Here is a 9,220-nt window from a genome sequence, read left to right on the forward strand (position 1 = left end):
TTAGTAAGATCAGTGACTTAGAGTCAAATATTGATGGTGTCCTGTTGGTACATGTGAAAAAAGAGGAATTGAGAGAGAATTTGGAGATTCTGTCTTCATGCAAGCCGCCCTAACGGGAGGCATCTCGTTGTGGCGAGGCCGCCAGAGGAGAATAAGTCTCTCCATGGAAGATCCACTACAGTTACAAGAGGAGCCTTAGTCCACCTAAATGTTTGTCTCTTTCAATTGAGATGTTAATTATTTTAGCGCCAAGTGTTGGTGTGAAAGCTTAAAAGTAGTAGACTGGTTACACAGAATTAGTAGTGACCCATAGTTCAGAAACTCATCTATGTGATAAAAGGGCTAGGCCTTGATCTATATTAGAGTTGGCAGCGGACCAACTAGAAGGGATGAGAGTTAGTCTTGAACTACTTTAATGAGGTTAATGAGAATGATACGAGTTTGTGCATAAAGGTTTGACGATATTCATTAAGATTATGTTTTCTTCATGTTGATTTATTTATATTATGCGATGGGTATCGGGTTGACCGATGATCCCTACCAGTACTTGTTTGTACTAATACTACTCTTGCTATGCACTTGGCATAATCTAGTTGCAGGGTCAGTGATGTTTCGTAGATGAAGACGAAAATGAGTATCCAACAGTTTCTACTCTTCCCTCCTTATGATGGGAGTTGTGTTTGGTTTTTATTTATAAATTGTACTTTTAGATGCTCTTATACCTATTTAGACTAGTATCCTTGGGGTGTTAAAGTGTTCTTGTAATAAATCTTGGAGAGCTTTTAATTTAACATATAGCGATCTCCTAATTCTTTTAGACTTGAATTTGTATTTTGTTAAACTTCTACATATTATTTGTATTTTGTTAAACTTCTACATGTTATTTCTGTTTATGGGATTGAGATTTCTCCTACTTAGGTGTTAGATTAGGTGCCCTCATGGCCCGGTGGATTGGGTCATGACATTGAGGAATTTTCAAGGCAACAAGTTATCAATAGTCAACTAAGCAATGCCATTTTATACGAGAAGATACTTATATTGCTTTTAACATGTGGCAACAACTAAATAAGGCTAATCCCTACAAGGATATATATATATATACCAGTTCCATCAACACCTATTGTGGCTATGATTACTATGTTGATACCTCTTACCACACCCCTACGATACTACAATAATGGGTTATCTCAATTAACAAATAAAGATAAAAATTACTATGACAACCAATACAGATTTTTTTTGTAAATTACTATCCGGAGCCTAAGATAACTATAAAATGATAAAATATAGTTCTTACCTCGCTAGACACATTCGAAACATGAACGTTCACAAACTCAAAATGCAGCTAAAATCCTACTGCCACAACCTCCATGGAGCTACACTGCACAATCTTCAAAGAAAATTCTACTAAAATCAAAAGCTCGCGGCATAGAACAACTTTCATCAAAGACCAAGCCAAGATCATAAATATCTGAGGATGATTGAGGATGTTGGTTACTATCAATAATTGTTGCATTTGTTGGTCTATCCATTATATTGCATGTATCATTCTCCTCAAGGATAGCTAATTCTTAATGCATTATATCCTCTTAATATTTTTAACAATTACCATGCATATAAAATTTTGGCACAACTATAAAATTCAAAGTTGTTTGTAAGGCATAATATCAATCATATTCACTTGTTGAGTATTTATATCTGTTTGGAGAAGCAGCATGACGAACTGAGGAGTAGAAAAATGTTGTTTATTAAGGTTTAATGTTAACATTGTGTGTGTTAGGTTGGTGAGGTAAGGAATAAGTGTTTGCCGAAGTAGTATCATTACCAAGAAAAAGATCCAAATCATAAGTAGTATGTTTTGTGGAAGAGGACAAATTCAACGAAAGACCGTTGGCTAGGTGATTGTGGCAGTAAAATAATTAAAAAAAAATCTCAAAAAGGATATAGTAGAAAATTGTGAATCTTCGTTAGCATAAATAAAAGAATTCTCAAATTAAAGAAGATAACTTATGGATAAATTCTCAATGAACAAAGTATTAATCATAATACAAATGCGCCTTTTGAATATCATTATATCTCTAAAATTGTATATTTAATTGACTTTCTCTACTAGATAATAGAGGTAACCCTCTACTGGCCCAGAGGTCTCTGACACGTCACAAACTTTCACAATTTTTGATTTCGAATATGATTTTATCATTTTGTCTCTTTTTTATTTCTTATCATCATTATTTTATTTCTAACCACATTTTTTGATCCTCATATCTGGAGCACAATAAAAATTCCATAAGATTGAGTCCAAATACATATTAAAAGAACTACAAAATATAAGTAAATGATACTGAATAAATGGTAAAATCACTACTTATCACTGGTCCAACCAATTGAGGTAACAACTTTCCAAAAGTGATGCAATAATCCAACTCAACACCAAGACGAATTGATCTTGATGAACCCAATGCTAAACATATACGAAGACACTTAATGTTGGTATGATTTTTTATTTAGACATCTAAATTTGGAATTGTTTCTATTGACCACTTGAAACTATAAAGATGAAAATAATAAAAAAAAATAGTATCCGAGTTCGCAGAATTCACTGTGTGTCCTTAAGGAATTTAATCTCATAATTGTACCCGAGGTTATGTATTATTTCCTCCCAAGATAAAACGGATAAACTATTAAACAAGTAGCGGTACCTCAAACTTCAATAATTTCAGCGAACTCAAAAGGCAGCAACAAAATCACACAAAGACTCAACTTTATTTGTAAGAAAATAAATGCAAAAGAGGGAGAAATTCAATGTTTAAAAATGAGAGGGAAATTCTCTATTTATAGACAACAAATGGTAGTGTGAATAGGTGCTTATTGTGGTTTATCGAAAAGGCACAATCTTTCGTAAATGTCACAACCTTTCATTTTCCATTCACACTTTTAAAACTCAAGACTTACAATATGCAATATTTTTTTGAATAGACACTTTTTGCTGAATTGACATATATAATGAATTTCACCTATATAACGTATGCTAAGTCAAAAAATATATTTTTTACTTTTTTTTCCCTCTCCACCTCCACTTCCACCATTGCCTCCCCACTTTCACCATTGTTGTGCCTTCACCATTGCTCCAATTACCAACAATTGTTCATGTAGATTGAAATTGAAGTAAGATTGTGTTCTTCATTTGAAATTGAAACATCATTAATGGAATCTTTAGAAAGCTTGAAGGTTTAAAATTAATTACTTAATTTTGAGAAATTAATGTTGGGATTGTCAGCTTGAAGGTTTAAAATAATTACTAAATTTTGAGAAATTAATGTTGGGATTGTCTTCGGGTTTGCGTGGGGAATTTTTAGCTAAAGTTATAATAAATTTGGAAGAGTTTCTATAGAATTTTCAAATTAAAATTATGCCTCGAAAGAAGAACACACATAAAATGTTGAAAAACACCAAAGATAATTATTGATTTCCACAATTTGTGATGTGTCCTTTTTTTTGTAAATAATGTGTCATTTTTCTGATTGAGTGCAAATTAAGTTTTTTTTTCCTTTTTGAAAATGTTATTTTTTTTATCAAATATATTTTTTAAACAATTTTTTCTTTCTTTTTTACTTATAAAGAGGCATGTCCTTATTTTATTTGTCGTTTGCCACATCAACAAATTTTAAGTGTCTAAATAAAAATTCCTATTAATTGAGGTGTTTTATTTATGTGTTTTGCCTTTACCAAATAAGTATGAGCTGCACGTAGTAGATTCAAGGAAAATGTGTACTGTTAATCCTTTAGATATTGAAAAATTCTTATTCAGATTATTGTGATATTGATTAATCATATTTAACCTTAATTCACATAAATATGTACTTTAATCTCTTTGCTTGTAACTCTTTACAAACTTATCGAATGATTAATCCTTATATACCATTTAATTACTTATATGTTATGTTAAATTTTTACTATTACTATATATTCAAGGTCAATATAATTTTAAATGGAAAAATTACTTGGAAAAACACTTTTTAATAAATAATTACTGATTTTAGCGATACATTTTATTTATTACCATTTATAGCAATATTATGATATATCTACTATGTATTAAAAGTGAATTATGCATGCAATATAAATGTATTATAAGTGTTTTAAAATATATTATACTTGTTTGGTAAGAAATTGACATAATGTATTATAAGTGTATTAAAGTATGTGATAAATATATTATCCATGAATAAAACTTGTATTATATGAGTTTTATAAATTATTCTCGTTAATATGTATTATAATTGTATTATAAGTGTTTAGTGAAAAAAATATTATTGCTATAAATTGTAAATATTTTTTTAATGTAGTACATTTATGTAAATTTCTCTTTTTAAATTGTCTAATAAGAGTTTGTTTGGATGAGCTTAAAGCTTATAAGCCAAAAATCATCAATTAGGATTTCTAACTTATGACTTTAAATTTATTTTTGTAATTTTGGCTTTAAAACAATTGCTTAAAAACACTATAAAAGTGACAAAAAACTATTTGGACATAAAAACACTAAAAATAAGTCAATACAAATAGTCTCTAAAACTTGGTTTTATTGTATAAGAGCCTAAAACTACATATTTTAATTAATTAAAAATTAAATATATTTAATAATATATTATAAGGACAAAATCAAAATTGGGTGAATATCATTTCCACCCCAACTTGGTTTTAAAAAATCATACTCTTCCCTCAACTTCAAAAAATAGTCATTCTCCTCCCTTTATCCTGTACAAGTCTATTTTACCATTGTCATAATTAATCCTTCATTTATGTAACATCTTTTATATTATATACGATATTTTATTTGTTAACCTAGGTATTTATAAATTTTTATTTAAGTTTATTAACACCAATATAAGTAAAATAATTCTTTTATAAGTTTGTTGCAAAATCTAATGTTAGTTTTTTTATGATTGTTATTTTATATTATATACCTATTTAAATTTCACTTATCTCTTATAAATAATACATTAATATGTTTTTTAACTTGACCCCAGTTAGCACGTATGAAACCTTAGCTTCGTTGATGTTTTGAGGTCTAACCTTCACCACGATATTAGGGGCTTAGCTCTTCACATGGGCTTTTATATATATATATATATATATATATAAAAGCCCGTGTGTGTGTGTGTGTGTGTGTGTGTGTGTGTGTGTGTGTGTGTGTGTGTGAGAGAGAGAGAGAGAGAGAGTGTAAGGGGGGCTACAAAAGATTGGTCCGCTTCAAAAAATCTGAGTTTTGTGGTTCGCATCCATATCCTCCAACTTGGGGTATGTACAAGTAAGCATAGAAACATGTATAAACTTGAATAAATAGATATACATGTTCTACACATGACATAATACAAATTTAAGTGGCTACTTGTGCACTTCCAAAATTTTAGGATTAGATGCTAGCTGAATCCAAGTTAAAGGACACGTTTATCTATTATTTTTATCTCTTATTCTCTATTATTTGTATAGATAAACGAATTTTGATTATTATTAATGAAATATTTTTAAAATTATAATTTAAATTTTATCTACAATATAAATAGATAATTTTTTTAAGAAATTGTTATGAAATATATTTTTACTCTTATCAATGATTTTTGTATACTTGTATCGAAATATGTTTATAAGGTTATCACATTATAAATTTCTTTAGAATTGATAAAATTATTTTTATTATTTTGCTCATCTATTTCATTATAGAACGACATTAGCTTGTACTCAATAAATATTTCTCACCTTTTTTGGACGAAATTTATAATTTTCTATAGAATTTTTTATATAAATTGATACGTTCAAATTACACCTCCCTAAAGAAGTATAAAGCGATCTTGATCAAATATAGAATCTAACGAAGGTGAGGGTCAATCCCACGAGGAATATGGTTTAGACTTTAGATCAATCGTTTATTATTTGTTTTAGTAACCAATTTATTTCCGTAAAGTAAGGGGGGATTTCTATAAACTAATGAACAAATAACAAGCATTAACGAACAAAAGTACGGTTTAATGTGGTTTAAATCAATATCAAGTGAAACTAGGGTTTTATGTATTCCCCATGAATTCTTTGTTATGTCAAAAAAAGACGATTTAAAATTAATTTTAACTTTTAGAAAAAGATTAATTTTAGAAAAAGAAGAATCGCCACTTAATATTTTAAAGAAATTAAGAAAAACTTAATTTAAAAGACCTTAATAGATTTAAGTCTTAAAAATTAGAGAAAATAGGTATGGGTTCAAATTTCCAATTTGAGAAGGTGTTAGCACTCAAAATGGCCGCTAACGTGCCGTTATCCGACGATTTGAAAAATTATTTGACTAACTTTGGAAAAATTACTTGTAAGTAGTAAAGATAAATATATTTATTTGAGCAATAAATCAACTTGAAATACTTGAGATAATTTATCAAGAAAATATACTCTATTAAATGACTAAGTAAATAAATTTTAAATATTTTTAAAGAGAAGTAGTAGATCTAATGTATTTTAACTAAATTAAAGGCAATTAAGACTTTGATTAAATAAGGAAAATCACTTGAGCTATTTAGGGAAAAATCAATTTAGAGAAAGACACTTTAAACTCAATTGATTTGAAAGAACATCAACTTAAAACCTTTAAGATAATTTGGAAGAAAATTATATTTGTTGAAATATCTAAGTAAAAGAAAACACTTAAATAAAATTATTTTTAAAGAATAAATTAACAAAAAAATGGTTTCTCTTTTAGGGGAATTCAATTAAGTTAAACCAAACCAAATCAATTTCTACGCAAGTATAAATAAACGTAAATAAATAAATAAATTATTACAACCCAGATTAAATATAAATGAATAAAGTATGAAAATTTGGCCCAACACTTAGTTTGTATACGCCTGGACTAAGTTATTGGGTCACCTGCGCTTTGGGTCTTAGACTCAATTCCACTGTATATTGCGGATGTATATACATTGTATATCAATGTATACAACACTATTTTCATATATATATATCGGACTGTATATACACCGTATATAACCTATTTTTAGCTCCAGCAACCTGTAAATCAGCATCCCTTTCCATTTTTTTGAAGAGGATGACTCAAACAAAAAGGGTATTTGGGCTTTCGTGGCTCAACGTCGAAATACAAATAATGGAGAAAGTCCACATTGGACTCGGGCGATGGTTCATATAATAAACAAAAGGATAAAATTAGTAAATGAATAGAGAGAAAATAATTGAGATATGATTCTTATTAATTGAATAAAGGATACTTAGACATCTCATTTTAAGTGCAATCACTAGGATCTAAAGAAAATCAATATGAAACTTGCATCTAAGAACGAGATACCTCATTAATTCTAATAAATCATGTGTTGTACTAAGAGACTAATTCATGCATAACATTTAATAATACAAATATGAGCTACTGTATATTAACAAACAAACATATATATATATATATATATATATATATGACATATGCATTATAACTTCACATTAAATGAATAGGGACCACACAACTCATGATCCAATTACCACTAAATTCAACTTGGTATGGTGAGTACTTGAGGCATCAGAATGAAATATCAAAACACACATGTATATATGCATAACACTTAAAAGGATCAAATATGAACATAATAAGATAACATACTCACTAACAACATGCATACATGTAGAAAAAAAATATGTATATAGAAATATATTCAAGTAATTAAAGAACATGAAATTAACTTATATATTATATTAACTCAAATTTTAAAGCAAGATTTAAATCAATTAAGCTATGAAAGTTCTAACTAATTAGTAATTTAAACATCTATTTATTATCTAAATCATGATAAAAGAAAAAAAACAAAAACATGAAAATCTATATCGTCAAAGAAAACTACTTGGGAAAATAATGAACGAAACTAAGAGCTTTCAGATATTTGATAAAAATATCACTACATTTCAAGCAAGAAAAGAATTTTCTATCATTAAGTTAATTAATTGTAACACATGCTAACTAAAAAAAATAATTACGAATCAACTAAATAGAAAACATAAAATAATTAAATTAAATAAAACTGAGAAAAGATTTTAGTTCTTTCCGGGCAGCGACTGAGACGACGAATTTGAAGCTTCTTCTCCACCACAAATGGAGTTTTGATGAAAGTTTGAATTAAAAAATAAATTGACTCAAAATCTTTTAGCTATAGGAATATTATTTTTTTAAAAAAAAAAAAGAGAAATGTTGCTTCTCTGTTCTTATTAATTTTTTGTGTAAAATCCACCTCCTATTTCTCTTTTCTATTTTTTTTATTTTGTTTCTTGCCTTTTTTTGTGTTCTTGAATATATTTTGGTGTTCTTGATGAAAAATGGTGAAAGTTGATTAATTGTTATTCTTTTTTTGATATTGTTTTTCCTTTCTTATGAAGAAAATGAAAATGAATGGATTTTTAAAAAAAAGTGAAGTTGGTGGTAGTAATGATGGGTTTTTTGACTAATGATGAATTTGGTGGGGGTGAAAAAGGGAAAAAGGAAAAGGGTGGGGGTAGGAGAATGATGATATTTGGAAAAAAAAATTTAAAAAGGGGTTAGGTGGGATTGAGAGGTGAAAAAGGAAAAAGAAGAAAGGCTTGGGGTTAGTATTGTATAAGTATAATATATATGCATTGTAGTGAGTTGGTATTGGGCCAAAATTATTATAAGAATTGGGTTTTAGGTGTATAACGTTAGTATGTCGTAGTAGTGTAGGTTGTTGTTATTGGGTTTGTAGAGAGTGAGATGACAACATTGGGTTGGGATGACTTTGGGCCCAAATTTAAGCTAAAAATGACTTAAAATTTGGTTAAAGGTGGAGTGAAAAAAATAATTGGATTTGTAAGAAAAATAGTCATACGAAAATTGATAACTTAGCCAATTAAGCTTAACAAAATAGCCATACTGATTTAATTGTGAATTCAACTAAAAATTAGATAAGACGAATCGACAATAATTAATTAATGAGCTTCTTAATTCTAACAAAATAAATTAATTAACTTAATTATAAACTAATTAATTCAAAAATACAAGCTACTAGTTTACGAAACAATAAAAATTAACTCTTTTTTTTTATCATTTTTTGAATATTTATAGAAATTAATAATTATATAGAACTATATATATATTATTAAAAATTATAAGAATGATAAAAATTTCTTTAAAAATACACTTGAAAATATTTTGGTATTTTATAAAAGC

The sequence above is a fragment of the Solanum dulcamara genome, chromosome 4 (assembly GCF_947179165.1).
Source record: "Solanum dulcamara chromosome 4, daSolDulc1.2, whole genome shotgun sequence".
Classification (NCBI taxonomy): domain Eukaryota; kingdom Viridiplantae; phylum Streptophyta; class Magnoliopsida; order Solanales; family Solanaceae; genus Solanum; species Solanum dulcamara.